Source organism: Callorhinus ursinus, unplaced genomic scaffold (genome assembly GCF_003265705.2).
Source record: "Callorhinus ursinus isolate GAN/ISIS: 27379988/994484 unplaced genomic scaffold, GSC_fseal_2.0 scaffold39, whole genome shotgun sequence".
NCBI lineage: Eukaryota > Metazoa > Chordata > Mammalia > Carnivora > Otariidae > Callorhinus > Callorhinus ursinus.
The window spans coordinates 11876939-11897349 of NW_027397101.1; the positions used below are offsets into that span (position 1 = coordinate 11876939).

At 34.6% G+C, this 20411-nt stretch overlaps 1 long non-coding RNA gene across 2 annotated transcripts in view; it reads right to left on the bottom strand.

Annotated features, from left to right (window-relative positions):
• LOC112836255 (uncharacterized) overlaps positions 1-20411 on the bottom strand; it is a 1106139-nt gene that overhangs the window by 230451 nt on the left and 855277 nt on the right. For both annotated transcript variants that reach the window (XR_012374749.1, XR_012374748.1), the window contains one exon: positions 1053-1094. This is a non-coding gene — a long non-coding RNA (uncharacterized lncRNA). The remainder of the gene's footprint in view (positions 1-1052; positions 1095-20411) is intronic.

Here is a 20411-nt window from a genome sequence, read left to right on the forward strand (position 1 = left end):
ACTTTCCTTTAAATATGAAATTACTTTATCACACAGAAAAATAAAAGAACTGCCTCACCCAGTTCAATATATGGTGGAAAGACTCAAAATAGGGTAAATGATCTAGAGAAGTTTTAGAGAAACTATAAGAAAACATTTGTAACACCATTCATTATTTAAATACCTCCCAAGAAATGACAAACCTACTTTCAGTACCTTATCCCAGAACTCACATTCCTTATGTGCTACTTTAAGCAATTTTTTCTTGCTACCTCCTCCATAGAGAAGGGCTGATTTTCATAGCTTCTGTATGTGGGATCCATTTCCCATTCCTTCGTTCATCTTCCTCCTTTACAGTACCTAAGAATCTTAGATCGTTTTGTCTTTACTCCTGGAGCTCCCACTATATACTTTTTAGTCAATGTATACCTTTTCTTTTCAGCTCCCTCTCAGGATTCAAGGTTATTACGATTCATGATATTTATAATGTTCTTTGTCCACATTTTTTTTAAATAGCAGAGCACCCTTATCTTTCCCATAGTACATTTATATACTTCTTACTGAGCTCTATTTATGTTGCTGTTTGCATCTTCTTCTGAAATTGTCTTGCAATTTTAAACAACTAATTTCACTATCTGGACCCCCAAAACCTAGATATTCCTAGGTAGTTCTTAACTGATAGTTAACTTGCTTATATCCTACCTTGAATAATTTAATCACCAGAGTCATTAAAGACTGTGTTAAACAACTTCCATCAAACATAGAATAGTTCCATTGTTTTACTGTCAAGGGCATTAGTGATAACAGTTCTTTGAATATATGTTGTATGAATTAAGGGTTTCTGTGACCAGGAAATGATATGTATTTAGTGATCAGATTTTTGATTCTAATGTTTTCTCACTACGATCATGTTTTATCAGATGAAAGAGTGTTTATCATATACATGAACATGTACTATACTTCTATTTATATAAGCACATTACACTAATATAATTTTTATAATATTTTTTACTATTATAATATTTGTATTTTTATACTTTATGGAGAATTTTGAAAACATATTTTAAATATACCTTTGTCCAAGGCACATCCTGCTGTGGTCTCAGGACAGGAACCTATTGTAAAAAAAATATATATATTCTCATTAATTGTATATACTTAGTATAAAAAACAGATTGAGAAATACCAATACATACAATTAAAAAAAAACATGGTTTAAACCTCAACCATTGCTCAATATTAGTATCTGCCCATTAACTTCAAAAAATATTTTGTTTTTATCTTTTTTTTTTGCTTTAGTTCATTAAGAAGAAAAGGACAAGGTATAAATATTCTGATATACTTCTCAATCTGAATCTCTAAAGGAACTCTATTTTTTTATATCTTAAAATAACAGTTTTTTTCCTAGAAAGAAACATGAAGGCAGATTAAGTTCCTGATACACAAAAGTCAATTTCAGGCAAAAACTCAGACAACACTTTTCAAAAATGCTAAGTGAATTATTATGTTCCAAATAAGAAGATGAGGAAGCAGGTTAAACAGGTTTTACAACAAAAGTCCTATAATATTTGTTCATCAAGAAATGGCAATGGAAATCAGTTAAAGTTAAGAGAATCATTTTATAGTAATAATATTTCAAATTTTCAGGCAGTGAAACTAGAACGTATGTGCAGATAATAGATTTAAATATGTTCAGATGAACTTGAGCACTTTAAAAATCAAGAGAGGAAACAGAATCACGTATTGCTGTTTAAGACCAATATTTCCATCATTTCCTTCTATTTTATTATTCTATTAGACACAGTGCCACATTTCCACATATGTGGACACCCAACCCACATAAAAGCACAGATTTAAATCTAAGAACTCTCATTGAAAATGTGACAGTGTTGTTTACAAGAACTTAAATTAAATGTAAAATCAAAGAACCATTCATTTTGTTCATAATTTTTGGCATTCTATCTGCTTGAAATTTCCAGATATGGGAGAAGAAATCAGAAGAAATAAACTTCCTTTGTGATTTCTACCAGTATGCTGGAATAAAAGTTGTATCATGAATAAATTTAAAAAATAAAAATAAATAACATCCATAAAGTCAAAATAAAAGTATGTTTTTCTTTCATATTTAAAGTTCACAGACCCAAAGAATTTTAGCTCTAGAAGGCACCTGAGTGGATAACCAAGTAAACCAAATCCAAACTGTCAATTGTAATTAAGGGATTCTCATTGTTATGTCTCAGAAGTCCTTGGATAATGTAAGGGAACCAAATCTTTGGGTCACCCAAAATGTTCCCTTAGCCATTATTCAAGCACAGTAGACATGTGCACAAATTCAGGCACAGGCATGCATGATGCATGCATGTGCATACACACACACACACACACACACACACACACACACACGGATTTTAAGCCATCTTCTTTATTCTATGGCCAAACCTAGAATCTCACATTTCTTGGATTTGAAACTTGGCCCCTAGATTATTAGCTACACTGGACTTTAGACAATTTACACAACCCTCTCTGAGCCTTATTTTTTTTCCTTATATTGAAGTTATTGTAAAGATGAAATGAGTTAATACAAATAAATTGCTTAGAAACCCTTCCTAGGGCATAGTAAGTAGCCAATAAATGTTCACTATTAAAAGCTACAAAACATTTGAAAGTAAAAATTCTTCAAAAAGTATTAAATAATTTGGATATTTAAAAATATGTCAGTTGATATTTCTAGTCTATTAATCATCTCTCAAGTGTGAAAATCTCCATTTGTATTTCTTACATTTTAATACAATTATATTTGCACAATTATAATTACAAGAAATAACTGAAAAACATAACTATGGATAGCAAACTTTATTCATGAAAGAATCATAAAAGAAACCAAAGTAAAAACCGGCATTTTGTTTCAGTAAGGCATTTTAAATGGTTAATTAACTGTTGTAATTCTATGTTCTGTGTTTTACTTGTGGTCTGGCATGACTAGAGGAACAGAAAATCTTCTTAAATGACAGGGAGGCACTTTAAGTTTTCTACGGGTCAAGTAAGAATCCAATTATCTAATATCCATGGGAGCAGAAGTATGTGGTGAAGAGAAAGTACAAAACTGGAAATACAGCGTTACTGCCAGGCTATGATAAATTTATCACAGAGAGACATGTTATCAACAAAGTCAGAGTTGGACCCACAAAGCAGACCATCTTCAGCTACTAAAATCTCCATGTCTCTGGCCATTAGGAATAGTCAGGGCTTTAAAAAATTGGATTAAGTTTGTTTGTTATGATTTTTCTGATCAGAACATGCACTCCTATAAATAGGAATAAGTTGCAGGAGGAAAGGGAGGGAACACAATTTTTAAAGATTGGTTTAACTGAGTAGGGTAGAATTAGAAGGGGGAATAAAAGACTTATAAGAGAAAATGAACATAATAGCAAAGCGAAGAAGAAAAGCACAACCATAGCCTTAATAAGGGAAGTACTAAATGCCAAACCTGAAAGGTAGACAATATATTTGGTAAAGCATGTTTTGATCAGAACCTATTTTTATAGATCTGGTGGTGGAACTGAAGAAGTGGTGACCTATCCACATCATTTTACTGTTTTAACACGGGGTTTTTCTACCAAGGGTAATTTCCTCCTCCCCTCCCTATGACCAGGGATATATAACAACTTCTGGAGCCATTTGTGGTTGTCACAGCTGGGGGTGGAATGCTACTAGATGCTACTAGCATCTAGTGGGTAGAGGCCATGGATGCTGCTAAACGTCCAATAATTCACAGGACAGCCCCCCACAAAAAGGATTCATGCAGCCCAAAATATCAATCATGTGCAGAGGTTGAGAAACACTATCTTAGCAGAGGTGGAGACTCCTACCTCAGTGCTTCACAAACTCTCCCAAATCATGAGATCACACCATTTACATAGAGCGAATCTTCCAGGAAAAAGAGAACTAACCTTGATCAAGGTTCTTGACAAAGGATATCTTAGTTGCAAGTAATCTATTTAAACATTGCTGATCTAGCACTTAATGTAGCCATGTAAAAAACCCAGACTGATCTGATACTTGTCATCACCATCTTGAACTTGAACAGAATGAAATACCATTCTGATGTTATTCAACATCAGAAAATATCTTAGTGAATTATTTGATTTCATTCTTTTACAAAAACATTAATTTCAAACATTCAGACATTATGCCATCTGAAATAATTTAAAGAGAGGGGTTATTTACCTTATCATTATTAGAAATTTGATAATTCATCATAATTCAATAGTTAACCAAAATCATTCTTAAGGAAAATAAGGTGGTTTAACATTTTTATTTTATTTTTACTTTACACCAAAATAACAACTACTTTAAGCAAAACTAAGATATATTCCTATTGATTATTAACATAAAGATACAATATACACAGCAACATGAATTAAAACTAATGTTTGAAACAGGATAATTATTACTATTTAATATAAACTAATATGTAACTTCACACTGTTCTCATTTTGCTCATTTGAGAATACTTCATTACTATCATGTTGCTCAGAGTATTCAATCTGTAAAGTATAATGTTTCTTTGATATTAATTTAGTGGGATTCACAACCTAAAAATCATGTCATGTTTCAGTTTCATAAAAAGGCCAAAACTCTGGGGGTGGGGGAAATCCTTAAAATGTTTCATCAATTACAGATGAATTTCTACAGCTAAAAGCAACATATTGAGGAAACAAGGAAGGAAAGGCTGGGAAGTTTTATGTTGCTATTATTGTGATTCAAAAGAAAGGTCCATTCAGATGGGTTTAACAGACATTTTCAGAACATTACACCCTAAAACAGCAGAGTACACATTTTTTTTCAAGTGCATATGGGACAATCCCCAGAACAGAGCAGATATTAGGCCCCCAAACAAGTCTCAACAAATTCAAAAAGATCAAAGTCATACTATGCATCTTTTCTGACCAAACACTATGAAACTAGAAAGCAATCAAAAGAAAAAAAAATCTGTAAAGACCACAAATACATGGAAGATTATATAACATGCTACTAAACTATAAATGAGTCAACCAAGAAATCAAAGAAGAAATAAAAAATTACATGGAAAAAAATGAAAATGAAAACACAATGGTCGAAAACCTTTTGGATGTAGCAAAAGCAGTTCTACCAGGGAAGATTATAGTAGTACAGACTTATTTCAAAAAGCAAGACAAATCTTTTGTTTTTTTTTAAAGATTTTATTTATTTATTTGACAGAGAGATAGAGAGCACAATTAGGCAGAGTGGCAGGAAGAGGGAAAGGGAGAAGCAGACTCTCCGCTGAGCTGGGAGCCAGACGTGGGGCTCAGTCCCAGGACCCTAGGATCATGACCTGAGCCAAAGGCAGCCGCTTAACCGACTGAGCCACCCAGGTGCCCTGAAGCAAGACAAATATTATATACACAACCTAACCTTACACCTAAAGGACCTAGAAAAAGAAGAACAAACAAAATCTAACCCAGCAAAAGGAAAGAACTAATAAAGATTAGAGCAGAAATAAATGCTATAGGAATTAAACAACAACAACAACAAAACAAAACAAAACAAAAATGAGTAGAATAGATCAATGAAACCAGGAGCTGGTTCTTTGGAAAGATCAACAAAATTGATAAACCTCTAGCCAGACTCATCAAGAAAAAAAAAAAGAGAGAGAAAGAGGACCCAAATAAACAAAAGCACAAATGAAAGATAAGAAATAACAAACAACACTACAGAAATACAAACAATTATAGTAGAATATTATGCAAAACAATATGCCAAAAATTGGACAATTTAGAAGAAATGGATAAATTTCTAGAAACATGTAACTTACTAAAACTAAAGCAAGAAGAAATAGAAAATTTGAACCGATGAATTATCAGCAATAGAATTGAATCAGTAATCAAAAACTCCCAGAAAACAAAAGTCCAGGACCAGACAACTTCATAGGCAATTCTACCAAACATTTAAAGAAAAGTTAATACCTATTCTTTTCAAACTGTTCTTCAAAAAATAGAACAGGAAGGAAATTTTCAAATTCATTCTATAAGGCCAGTATCACCCCAAAACCAAAACCAGATAAAGACACCACCAAAAAAGAGGATTACGGGCTAGTATCTCTCATGAATATGGTTGCAAAAATCCTCAGCAGAATATTAGCAAACTGAATCCAACAATACATTAACAATATCATACACCAGAATCAAGTGGGATTTATTCCCATGATACCAGAACAGTCAATATTTGCAAAACAATCAACATGATACATCACATCAAGAAGAGAAAGGGTAAAAACCGTATGATCATTTCAATAGTTGCAGAAAAAACATTTGACAAAGTACAATATTCATTCATGATTGAAAAAAACAAACTCTGCAAAGTAGGTCTAGAAGGAACATATCTCAACATAATAAATTCCTTACGTGAAAAACACACAGCCAACAGCATATTCAACAGTGAAAAACTGAGAGCTTTTCCCCCAAGGCCAGGAACAGACAAGGATGTTCACTCTCACCACTTTTATTCAACATAGTACAGGAAGTCTTCACCACAGCAATCAGACAAGAAAAAGGAATAAAAGGCATCCAAACTGGTAAAGAAGTAAAACTTCCATGATTTACAAATGACATGATAGTGTATGTAGAAAACCCTAAGGACTCCACCAAAAAAAAAAAAAAAACACACACACACACACAAAAACAAAAACAAAAACCCTTTCTAGAACTGATAAATGAATTCAATGATGTCGTAGGATATGAAATCAATGTACAGAAATCTGTTGCATTTCTATACACTAATAATGAAGCAGCGGAAAGAGAAATCAACAAAGCAATCTCATTTGCAATTGCACCCAGCATAATAACATACCTGGGAACAAACTTAACCAAAGAGATGAAAGACCTGTACTCTGACAACTATAAAACACTAATGAAAAAATTGAAGATGACACAAAGAAATGGAAAGACATTCAGAGAACAAATATTGTTAAAATGTCTATTCTACGCAAAACAATCTACAGATTTAATGCAATCCCTCTCAAAATACCAACAGTATTTTTCACAGAACTAAAAGAAATAATCCTAAAATTTGTATGGAACCACAAAAGTCCTTGGATAGCCAAAGCAATCTTGAAAAAGAAAAACAAAACTGGAGGTATCACAATTCCAGACTTTAAGTTATATTACAAAGCATTAGTAATGAAAGCAGTATGGTACTGGCATAAAAACAGATACATGGGTTGATAGAATAGAATAGAAAAATAAGAATAATAATATAGAATAAAATAATATAATAATAATAGAATAGAATAGAATAGAATAGAACAGAACAGAACAGAATAGAATAGAAAGAATAGAAAACCCAGAAATAAACCCATGCTTATATGGTCAATTGATCTTAGACAAAGAAGGAATGAATATTCAATAGCACAAAAACAGTCTTTTTAACAAATGATGTTGGGGCAACTGGACAGCTACATGCAAAACAATGAAACTGGACCATTTTCTTGCACCATACACAAAAATAATGTGTTAAAGACTAAAAATGTGAGATCTGAAGCTGTGAACATCCTTGAAGAGAGCACAGGCAATAATTTCTCTGACATAGGCTATTAGCAACATTTTTCTAGATATGTCTCCTGAGGCAAAGGAAGTGAAAGGGAAAATAAACTATTGGGACTACATCAAAATAAGAAGTTTCTGCACAGCAAAGGAAACAACCAATAAAACTCAAAACAACCTACTGAAGGGGAGAAGATATTTGCAAATGACATATCTGATAAGGGGTTAGTATCCAAAATATGTAAAAAACTGATACAATGGGGCACCTGGGTGGCTCAGTCATTAAGCATCTGCCTTCGGCTCGGGTCATGATCCCAGGGTCCTGGGATCAAGCCCTGCATCAGGCTCTCTGCTCCGTGGGAAACCTGCTTCTCCCTCTCCCACTCCCCATGCTTGTGTTCCTTCTCTCACTGTGTGTCTCTCTCTGTCAAATAAATAAATAAAATCTTTAAAAGAAAACTGATACAACTCAACACCCCCAAAACAAATAATCTTATTAAAATAGGGAGAAGACATGAACAGACATTTCTCCAAAGAAGACATCCAGATGACCAACAAACACATGGAAAGATGCTCAACATCACCTATCATCAAGAAAATGCAAATAAAAACTACAATGAGCTATCACCTCACACCTGTCAGAATGGCTAAAATTAGCAACACTAGAAACAACATGTGTTGGAGAGGATGTGAAGAAAATGGAAACTTCTTGCAGTGTTGGTGAAAATGCAAACCAATGAAGCCACTCTGGAAAACAGTATTCCCCAAAAATAATTAAAAATAGAACTACTCTACCACCCAGTAATCACACTACTGGTTATCTACCCAAGAATATAAAAATACTAATTTAAAGAGATACATGCATTCCTATGTTTATTGCAGCATTATTTACAATAGTCAAACTATGGAAGCAGCCCAAGTGGCCATCAATAGACAAATGGATAAGGAAGAAGTGGTGTGTATATAAATATATAAAAAAGTGGAATGGAATATTATTCAGCCATAAAAAATGAAATCTTGCCATTTGCAACAACATGGATAGAGCTAGAGAGTATAATGCTAAGCAAAATAAGTCAGTCAGAAAAGACAAATACCATATGATCTGACTCATATGTGGAATTTAAGAAATAAAATAAATGAGCAAAGGAAAAAGAGAGTGATAAACCAAGAAACAGACTCAACTATAGAGAACAAACTCGTGGTTACCAATGGGAGGTGAATGGAGCGGGAGGGAATGGGTGAAATAGATGATGGGGATTAAAGACTACACTTGTAATGAAAATAAATAAAATTTTCAAAATGTCAAAACCAAAAAAAAAGGTCCATATTTAGAGGAAACTTAGAAATGGTCACATGAGCATAGTAATGCAATGCTGCAGACCTACACATTTTTCTTACATTTTAAGCACAGTAAGAGGTGTTTTTCAAGAGATTTACGTCAATACCACTTCACTAAAGCAGAATCACTATTTTACTCCAAAGTAAATCATCAGCATAATGATTAATGCCCCTTCTGCCCAATATGAATGTTTTAGAATTGGTTGAGTTTCTGTTATTTCTCCCTTTATTAAACTATTTATTAGTATCCAATTGATTTGTTTATATAGTTTATATAATTTCCAGATATATAGCAAGTAGTTAAAATGACTTACCTTTTCAACCTATCTTAAAACTTTTATGTCCTTACTGATGTATGATCCAATTTCAGGAACAAATCCAATATAGGTATGTTATATTTCAATGAAAGATGCTATATATGGTATGCAAACTGAACTTAAGAAATCAAATACAGTTATTACTAAATCTAATTTCTTTGTATCTACTTGTTAGCAAACCAGGTGTGCTTGTAGACATAATTCAAATTCAGAATGATCCCAGTGTGTAACATATTTTTCTCTCATAAAAAATGGTAATGCTTCCATAATAATTAGTGAATAAAGGGATTACCATCAAGAAAAGTATACTGTGCATAATATTTTATTAGGGCAAACCAGAAATTTTAATATATTGGTATTATGGGCTGAACTGTGTGTCCTCAAAATTCTTATGTTGAAATCCTAGGGGTACTTGGATGGTTTGGTCTATTAAGCATCTGACTCTTGGTTTTGGCTCAGGTCATGATTTCATGGGTCATGATTTTTGAGCCCTGCATCCGGCTCCACTCTCAGTGGGGAGTCTATTTGAGATTCTCTCCCTGCACTTCTCCCAGTTGTGCTCTCTCTCACTCTCTCGAATAAATAAACAATTTAAAAAAGAAAGAAAGAAAGAAAGAAGAAAGAAAGAAAGAAAGAAAGAAAGAAAGAAAGAAAGAAAGAAAGAAAGAAAGAAAGAAAGAAAGAAAGAAAGAAAGAAAGAAAAATCCTAGCCTCCACTAACTCTGAATGTGATGATATTTGGAAAGAATGTGTTTAAAAAGGTAATTAGAGGGGCGCCTGGGTGGCTCAGTTGGTTAAGCGACTGCCTTTGGCTCAGGTCATGATCCTGGAGTCCCGGGATCGAGTCCCACATCGGGCTCCCTGCTCAGCAGGGAGTCTGCTTCTCCCTCTGACCCACTTCCCTCTTATGTTCTCTATCTCTCATTCTCTCTCTCTCAAATAAATAAATAAAATCTTTTTTTTTAAAAAAAAAGGTAATTAGATTTTTAACTCCCCCCCAAAAAAGGTAATTAGATTAAAATGAGTCCATTAGGGTGGACCCTAATCCATTGCTGACTGGTATCCTTATAAGAATAGATTAGGGCACAGAGACCCTCAGAGGCAAGACCATGTGCAGACTCAGAGAAAAGATGGCCATCTACAAGCTGAGGAAAAAAGCACTCAGATAAAGGTAATGCTGCAGACATCTTGATCTTGGACATCTAGCCTCCAGAATCATGAGGAAACAAACAAACAAACAAACAAAAAAACTGTTGTATAAGCCCAGTCTGTGGTTCTCTGTTATGACAGCCCTAAAAAAACGATAGAATTTGTACTTTTTAGAGTTAGAGTATACCTCTACTCCAACATGTGGCAAGAGGTAAATTTTATCCTCCGGGTCCTCCCATTTCCCATGTAATATTTGTCTTTCTCTTTCATGGGCTTCTTGCATAAATAATACTCTTGATGTTCCTAGGATACAAAGGGTTGTCTATCCATGGACACAGCTTCTTGCTCTTTAAATGTATTTTCAAAGTGATCCTGTCCCCAACTAAAGAAACAGTCTATCACAAAGACTCTAATTACTGAGAACAACTTGGCCTATATCTGTATTTGAGGGTATTTGTCTGCAAAAAGTAAATAATACCTTTTTTGTAAAGCAAGCCTTTTGTGTTATTTTGTTAGTAATGAGTAGGTGTGATGAAATTGCCATCTTCATTCATTGCTGGTGGTAGTATGAATTGGAAAGCAATTTGCCAGCAGGTATCAAAGTCTTAAAAATATTTGCTCCCATTCACCCAGTTATTTCTGTCTTGGGAATCTCTCAAAAGCACACATCAACAGACGCTGGCAAACATTTATGAATTGATAATCCACTTCACCACTATTTATACTAACTCTTCTTTGTAAAAGGAAGCAAGCTATATATTTTCTAACAGATTAGAGAAACTGAGTTTCTCCCCCAGATAAGGAACTATTGTGCTTTTTTTTGTAACCATATTTTCGAAGACAATTTAATGGCATGAGAATGTAAAGTGAATTTTATAGTTTTAGGTGACCAGATGAGGATACAATAGGATTCCATTGTGTAAAACTAAATAAACCCTCCCCACAAACAGGAATTCTCTTTACTCTGCTAACTTCTTTTCTCTCCCCCTCCCCACATATGAAGAGTTGTCTTTATAAATTAATAAAACACTCAGAATTCCAAGAAGCAGACATGACTCATGAGGGTATCTCAGCGGAGTCCTCCATCATCTCAGTAGGAGCAGGGAGAAAGAGGTTTCCACAGTTATAATCTGTTAGTACAACCTGGTAACTGCTTCAGTTTTCAAGTGACCTGCCTCCTCTTTTATATCCAAAATAACTGAAACTGATGACATCCAATTAAAACTTTCCTTTCTCATTTGGAGGGTCAAGAGGTAGTCTTTTTTGTTGTTGTTGTGCCCTAACAGAGGTATCACAAAGTATGACATGAGACATGATTTTTTTTTTAAGATTTTATTTATTTATTTGCGAAAGAGAGAATGAGAGACACAGAGCACGAGAGGGAAGAGGGAGAAGCAGACTCCCTGCTGAGCAGGGAGCCCGATGCGGGACTCGATCCCGGGACTCCAGGATCATGACCTGAGCCGAAGGCAGTCGCTTAACCAACTGAGCCACCCAGGCGCCCGAGACATGATTTTTTTTTAATTTTATACTTTATCCCCTTGTTATAATGTACCTACATTATTTTATTCAAACAGTCTAAACCTTGTTGTACCATTATTACCAAGTGAGAGTTTAGTAAGTTCATATTTTCAGAAATGAAGAAAGCACTGTAAATGGCACATGGTCATAAATGCCAATTCACCCTATTGAAGCAAGATTGTCACCAGGGTGCCTGGAACATGCCACCATTCAATTATTCCTATGAACCTGTGCACAGACATGTGTAGCGTCTGTTTGGTGTAGTATGTACACAGAAAAACATGGGAAATATATATGAAAATACTCTTGGTGGTTATCTTTAAGTGGTAATTTTCTTCTGTATAATTTTCTGTATTTTCTAATTTTCTTTCTACCATCGCCATGTATCTCCTTAACAAACAAAACCAATGTTTTATTCCAGAGACGCACTGTGTTAATCTATCCTACTTATTCTGCAAACATGAGAAATGGGCTGGACCCACCTAGGTAAGTTGGCAACATCTGCACATATACATTAAGGCCGGCTCTCCCTGGGCCATGGTGCTCTGAATGTCATGTGTTGCCAATACTTAGGGGCATTCCCTAAGCTAGGTACCCCACAGCTAGGTACCTTCAATCACCATGTGCTGCTTAGCTCTCAGGGATCACTGAAACACTTGAAGGTTGACTTTCGTTTCACCTTCCCAGAAAACTGTTTATAAAATTCTATTTCCAAAATTTAGAATCTTTGAAGCTGGGACAATATTGATACCTATATGTATTTCAGGAAATTAGACCCCTTTAAGAATTATTTCAGTACTTAAACAATAGTATATTGGCCAGAGTGCAAATTCCTTTTGACACAGTGGATGTGAGATATCTTGGGGTAAGGGTTGTAGGATTCGGGCACTAGTTCTATCATTTATCAACCTGTATTCTTGGGCAATTCACATCCTCACTGTGGGTTGATGATTGTCTGAATAATCCCAGTGGATACTCTCAAGCTTAACAGCCAACAAAGGCTACCCACCCGGATGAATATATGGTCCTGTAAGGTGTTCTGTCTCTATACGTATAACTAGTTTTGTTTGGGCGCTGACATATTCAGTTGGAAGCAGCCGGTAACAAACTGGGTGCCAAATTACACTTTTAAATGTGATTTAGGCACTCTGATAGAGGTCTTGAGGGGGATTATTTTAAAATAAATAAATAAAAAGTTTCTAGTGTGTTATACCCTTAACATACTTTGAGTTGTATGAACATGTTGTGAATCTGGCAATCCTCAAGAAGGGTTAATCATGATATTCTTGTCCTATTCATGATAGCACTTCATAAATGCCCAGTTTTCTTTTTTTTTAAGATTTTATTTATTTATTTGACAGAGAGAGAGAACACAAGTAGGCAGAGCAGCAAGCAGAGGGAGAGGGACAAGCAGGCTCCCCGCTGAGGAGGGAGCCCCATGCGATTCTCGATCCCAGGACCCTGGGATCATGACTTGAGCCAAAGGCAGATGCTTAACCGACTGAGACACCCAGGTTCCCTGATAAATGCCCAGTTTTCAAAAACTCAGACCCTATAGCAATAGAAAACAAATAGTGGAATTAATGTCCAGCAACAGCACTGGTGTTATGCTAGTATGGCCCATCATTATTCGGAACATAGCATTAGCACCTTGCAAGGAGGCAGGATAGAGGAAGCAGGTCCCTCATTATTTCTGAGAGCAGGACTTGAGCACCAGTTTGGAGATCTGAATGTTCCATTATCATCGGTCTATAGCTGGCATTTATGGATCTGTCACCCCACAGGAACATCAACTAATTACATTAGTAAGCAGATCTCATTTTCCTTTGTCTTTTTAATTTTAACCACAGAGTTTTGTCCATAAAGGTCACTTGTTTTATGGTACTGCTAACACAGACACATCATCCTTAATACTTTAGCTAAAATATTTCTATGAAGCTGAAGGGCTGGTTCCTTGTGAATTTTAGTCCATGATTTTTAAGAAAGAGGAGATCAGGGTCCTAAATTCCAGTTTTGTCAGAAACTCTCTGGCTTTGGGCAAGTCATTTAACCTGTCTGACCTCATCACTTTCTTCATTGTGGAAGGCAATAATTAGAATTGCAATCTAAGGATTCACTCATGTTTGAGTATTTATAGTTCTATACCTAAACTTTCTTTAAGGAAGAAGAGTGGTAATTGGAAATTTTAGGTAGCATCCAGAAGCTGCAAATTATTAATTAATCTCCTTGTCTAAAAGATTTTATCCTCATCCAATTCATCTTCTATTCAATTGTGGGTTATTATCCAAAGAGAAAATTCTGTTTAGGTCCTTTTCCCACTAACACCCTAAAAGAGATTCCCCATTACTCCAGACAATAAGTAAACATCTTGGTTTGGTATTTCAGGAAGTAAATAATTCCTGTCTTGCTCAGCAGTCTCTTCTCCCACCATTAACCCATATCACCCTTCGGCTCTTGGAAAACAAACAAACAAACAAACAACAACAACAACAAAACAACTTGTTTTTTGCTGCTCCCTGAGTATACCATGTCCTCTCTCACTTCTGTGTTTTTTGTATGCTATTCCTTGTTCTTCAAATACTCTTTTCTTATTTCTCCTCCTGGCAAAGCTCCTAGCTCAGGCTAAGTGCTTCAGAGCTCAGCTTACCCCATCCCCCTTTTCATCCTTCCCGTGGGCTTAGTTGTATGTCCCTAAATGGTGTATATCTCATATGTCTTGCATTCCTGTATCATAAACCTGGACTGTAATTGTTGCTTTCAGGGCGTACCTGTTTTAAAACACCAGTCATTTTCCAAACAGAAGGGACTTATTTATTTATTTTTTTTAATTTCTCTTTTCTAACACTTAGCACAATGCCTGACACATAATGGTCACTCAGTAAACATTTATTGAATTAATGTATAGAAAATTTGTGCATACAAAAAGATATCCAAAATATAGTCTACCCCGTTACTTCACAATAGAAAACTGAACATGCTTGTTTAATAACCTAATGAGCCATAACATGTTAGAGATGGTGACTTTCACTAAACTTTTCCTTATCTTTAAAATTACTTCTTTTCAAAACCTTAATTTGAAAACAAAAAAAGATCAATATAGCCTCATAAAGCACCATTTATACGTTCTTTCCAACAACCACTCACTTCCACTTCATAGCACACCAGACAGCAGAGCTTAATTTTTAACTAGATAATAGCCAGCTAATTGTACACATACATTTTCCAAATAGTCAGTACGTACTTTCTCCTATCCTCTGGGTTGAAAGGCATAAATTCAGAGAATCAATTTTCCAGTCATCCTCTAAAAATACTTTTTAAATTGAGCATCCATGTGAGCATAGTTTGGGCACCACCGAGTAGTTTTATAAATACACACCTTGCCATATACAAGCTCACATTGTGAAACAGACATGCTCTCATGGCTATCCTGTATTATATTAAGACCCCTGGAACTGAAAGTAGGAAAACTAGATACATTCTTATCTCTGAGTTTCAGATCATCTATAAAATGAGATGATCAAAATTGATGTATTTTATATTTAGAATTCTTATTTGGGAGGAGAAAAAAAACCCATGAACTTCTGGTACCACTTTTGTCTAATATATCCCCAACACACATTCAAACACACACATTTGTGTTTACACACACACACACACACACACACACACAGCTAGTTTCATAGTTGTCAAAGAATAAATATATCTCCCAAAGATAAATATATAATTTTAGAAACATGTCAATATTTTACAGTAACTTTAAAGTTTTACTCTTCTTTGTAAAATGTATTGCAATAAATGAAATTCATAAGTTGTACCTATCTACAAAGAGAATTAGAGCACTATTGGGGGAAAAAAAAAAGAAAACCCAAAATATTGTTCAACACAAATAGCCAAACGGGGTTTGTACAGGAGACATTGTCTAAAATGCCATCTGCATAATAGAAGGAAGATGCTAGAAAAGCTTGGATAAAGAAGGTATTCCAAGGGCAGAAGTACAGGCTAGATGTGATTCATCAGTAAAAAGCAATGGTGAGATTGTAAGAAGATTAAATCAATTAGATCAAAACTGACGATGATCAAGTAGTTGTGTAGTTGAAGCGTTAACATGAGGCTCCCCTGGCTATGCAGTGACAAATATCATCCCCGTTAACACAAGTCTAATACATCGAACATCCTGCCTAAAAAGCACAGTATGTGTTTAACAAGTGTTAGTTTCCTTTCACTGAAATAGGTTAAAACTTACAAAGCTGAAGTTCAACCTTACTGAACTTTTAGATTTCTCAAAAGGACCATCCCCTTTTACTAAGACACTACTTCCCCTTATTGTCTCTCGGCTAACTTCTAATCTTTGTCAGATCTCAACTCAGATATCTTTCTTCAGACGTATTCCCTGACCCCAGTGTTTGCTTGGATTCGTTCTCTAGAAATTTTCGTAATATCCTGCACTTCTCCATCACAGTGCCTGTGTATGTGTGAACAGTAAACAGTAAACACATGCCGGATGTCATAAGATGTACTGTTGTACATATATCTTAAAGCCATCATTGAAGGTATAATTGAAAAGGTAGATAACATCTTCTAAAAATTCCTAATCCCTCAAGCCACTGCTGTGATTGTTCAGATCGATAGGCCATTGAAGGAGCACATTTGCATCTTTCAAAGATTATTAAAAAACATGGACCTTTCAAAATTGAGGTAAGTTACAAATTTATTAATTGAAGCAAATTGAAACAATTTTTCTAAACATTTCATTTAAGAGATGATAGAACCTGGGCTGAGAGAAGTTGAGAACTTGAGAAGTTGAGGAACTTGTTCAGGCTTACACAGGTAATTAGTAGCAAAACTAAAACTGGACCCCTCCGTTCAGAACTACTTGCCCAGTACATCCTGCCATATACGAATAACTGCAATAAGCATAAATAGCTCTGAGTTATTCATGTGTATGATGAAAGGACAGGAAAGATTGCTTCAGGAGTCTTACTTCCTTAATTGCACTATTCTATCAGGGCTTCTGAGCTATTCTCATAAGACTGCATTGTTTAAAAAATAATTCTCAATTTGAAATCAAAATGCTATATTGAGTACTCAGAAATCCTGAAAATTAAGGTCATTTTATTCTTTTGCGGTTAGTGCATCTGCTTCCTCTGAACTTGCCTAGTTTAATGCTAATCTTCTGGTAAGGAATTTATAAATATCTGTTGACAGACTTAAATTGTATTTGGTTCGAGATATCTGAGTAGACAAGCAATAAATATGACATCGTGTAATTTAAATACATGAAGGTAAATAACCAAATTGCCATGAAATTTATTATTACGCCTTTAAATTTATATTTAACCATTTTGTTTCAGTTCTTCCTAGGTTATCACAGATGATTATCCTTATTTTAAAATAAAAGGAACAATACTGAAAGCATTCTTCTATGAAATAACAATTCTTAAAAGTTATTTCTAATAACAAGATTGTTTGTTTCAGATTCTGTTGATATGTTATATTATTAAATGCTATTTTCTTGCCCATTACAGGAAATATACATTTTATACATATTTTGGTTTCTTAAGTAAGCGTATTGTACAATGCAATTAGAAATTGCCAGTTCATCTCTTGCATAATATCTGAACTAATAATTTGAACTAGAAGAGCAGAATCTTTTTATTAAACTTCTCCTTTCAACAAAAGCTTTGTTAGTCTACTGAGTCATGACAAGTAGTGCTTTATACGCTAGGGTACACTGTTCTTGGTGAACTAAGAAATTCAAATGTAAGATGAAATGATGACACTGGGAATATTGAGGAATAGCCACTGATGTGGGAAGGAATCCATAGTTAAACCAAGATGTACTTTTTAATTATAATTTTATCAAGCTGATAATATAGAATAAAATAGAGTTTGAGGGAGTCTAAGGAAACTATAATTGAGAGCAGAAGAAAGCCATGCCCTACCCCTTGTTTCCCCCTCTACCTTTTGTTCTAAGGTCCTCCTCTCACCTTCTACCCCTCTAAAGTCTCATTTCATTATATCTTGCCCCAAAATTAGGAAGCGATTAAGTTATTTTTCACCACCTTCATCCCAAGCTAAAGTAATTATTCATCTATTTTTTTGTCCCTGCTTCCTTTTTTTTCCTTAAGCTTGGTTTGCTCAAGAGTAAAATGAGCCACAGTACTTATCAGCTCAATGCATACACAATTGATACCAAAGGCAACTGACAGCAACTGAAGCCAGAGGTTAGCTGCAAATCCATTAGTGATTTTAAGCAGAGTGGGGGGAAATTCTTGGTGAGTTTGTGATAGCGTTGAATAACTACAGAAGTCACAAAATAAGACAATGTAATTTGAATTAATATGTCATCAGACAGATTCACAGAAAGCTTTAGAGTATGCAAAAGGTTTCCTATAAGGTAATCAAAGCCATATTTGCTGTTCATATGTCTAAAAGTAAAATTTCTTATTCTTTGACACATAATGCATTTTAGTTTAAGGGTCATATTCTAAGAATAGCTGTGCAGAGCAAGAAACTAACATATCTAAAAAATATTCTTGCCAACTCTGAAGCACTCCTATCAAAAAGATACTTAGAAATTAAAGAATATACTGTAGAAAAATTTTAAAGGGTATACTGGGGGAAAAATGTAGGGACATAATTTTCATTTAAACTCACAAACTTTTTGTGATTTTTTTGGCATTAATAAATTTTCAACCATAGTATTCACAATTTATATTTAAGGAAAAACAATTTTTTAACTTCTAATCTCACATTCTAGAATTACAAACCATTGTACTGTTTGCTTTGTTCCTCTTTTACAAATTTCCTTCCGATCCTATGGTGAACATTCACAAGGGAGCTCTCAAGTCAGACACTTTATCATTATTAAAGTATCATGACACTTCTCTTGTTTTTACGATCTTACTTGGGATGTTTTTGTTTTTTTGTTTTCTTTTTTTAATTCCAGTAGAGTTAACATACAGTTCTATATTAGTTTCGGGTATACAATATAGTGATTCAACAATACTATACATTACTCAGTGCTCATTATGATAAGTGTACTCTTCATCCCCATCACCTATTTTACCCATCCCCCTACCCACCTCCCCTCTGGTAACCTTCTGTCTATTCTCTATCGTTAAGAGTCCATTTCTTGGTTTGTCTCTTTTTGTCTTTGTTCATTTGTTTTGTTTGTTAAATTCCACATATGAGTGAAATCAAATGGCATTTGTCTTTCTCTGACGAATTTCACTTAGCGTTATACTCTCTAGATCCATCATGTTGCAAATGGCAAGATTTCACTTTTTTTATGGCTCAGTAACAGTCCATTATATATATATATATGAAATGTCACCACGAAAAGATGCTCATATATAATATATAAAGGAATATTAGTATGTGTATTATATATATAATTTCCACTATATATATATAATTTTGTATATATAATTTCCATTATATGTATTCATATATATGTGTGTTCATATATATATACCACCTCTTCTTTATCCATTCATCTATTATGGACATTAGGATTGCTTTCATAATTTGGCTATTGTAAATAATGCTGCAATAAACATAGGGTGCATATTATCTTTTTGAAGTAGTGTTTTCATATTCTTTGAGTAAATACCCAGTAGTGGGATTACTGGATCATGTGGTAGTTATATTTTTAAGTTTTTGAGGATCCTCCATACTGTTTTCCATGTTGGCTGCGCCAGTTTGCATTCTCACCAACAGTACAGGAAGGTTCATTTTCTCTGCATCCTTGCCAAAATTTGTTGTTTCTTGTGTTTTTGATTTTAGTCATTCTGATGTATGAGGTGATGATTCTCATGGTGGTTTTGATTTGCATTTCCCTGGGGATTAGTGATGTTGGGCATGTTTTCTTATTTTAAGATTTTTTTTTAAGAGAGAGAGCATGAGAGAGAGGGAGAGAGAGAATCTTTTTTTTTAATTTTATTTATTTATTTAAGAGAGAGAGAACAAGCCAGGGGAGGGAAAGAGAAGCAGACTCCCCGCTGAGCAGGGAGCCTGACATGGGACTCAATCCCAGGACCCTGGGATCATGATCTGAGCCAAAGGCAGACTTTTCACTGACTGAGCCACCCAGGCGCCCAAGAGAGAGAATCTCAAGCAGGCTCCATGTCCGATGCAGGCCTCTATCTCACGACCCTGAGATCATGACCTGAGCCAAAATCAAAAGTCAGAGGCTTAATGAACTGAGGTACCCAGACACCCCTTATTTTAAGAAGTTTTAATTAGCAGATCAATGACAAAACAGAAACCATACTGACTCATCAAAGCAATTACAAAGCACTGGTTCTCTAATGGAGTTGTGCTAGCTTAAAATCTGAAGAAAATTTCAATGTCATTCTGTATGCCCACATGTATTACTAGCATTATATATATATATATATATATATATATATATATATACACACACACATTTATGGTTATATACATATACAAATATACACACATATATGTAGATATACACATATACACATATGCATACATATAAATGGTATATATGTATATACATAATGTGTGTATCTATATT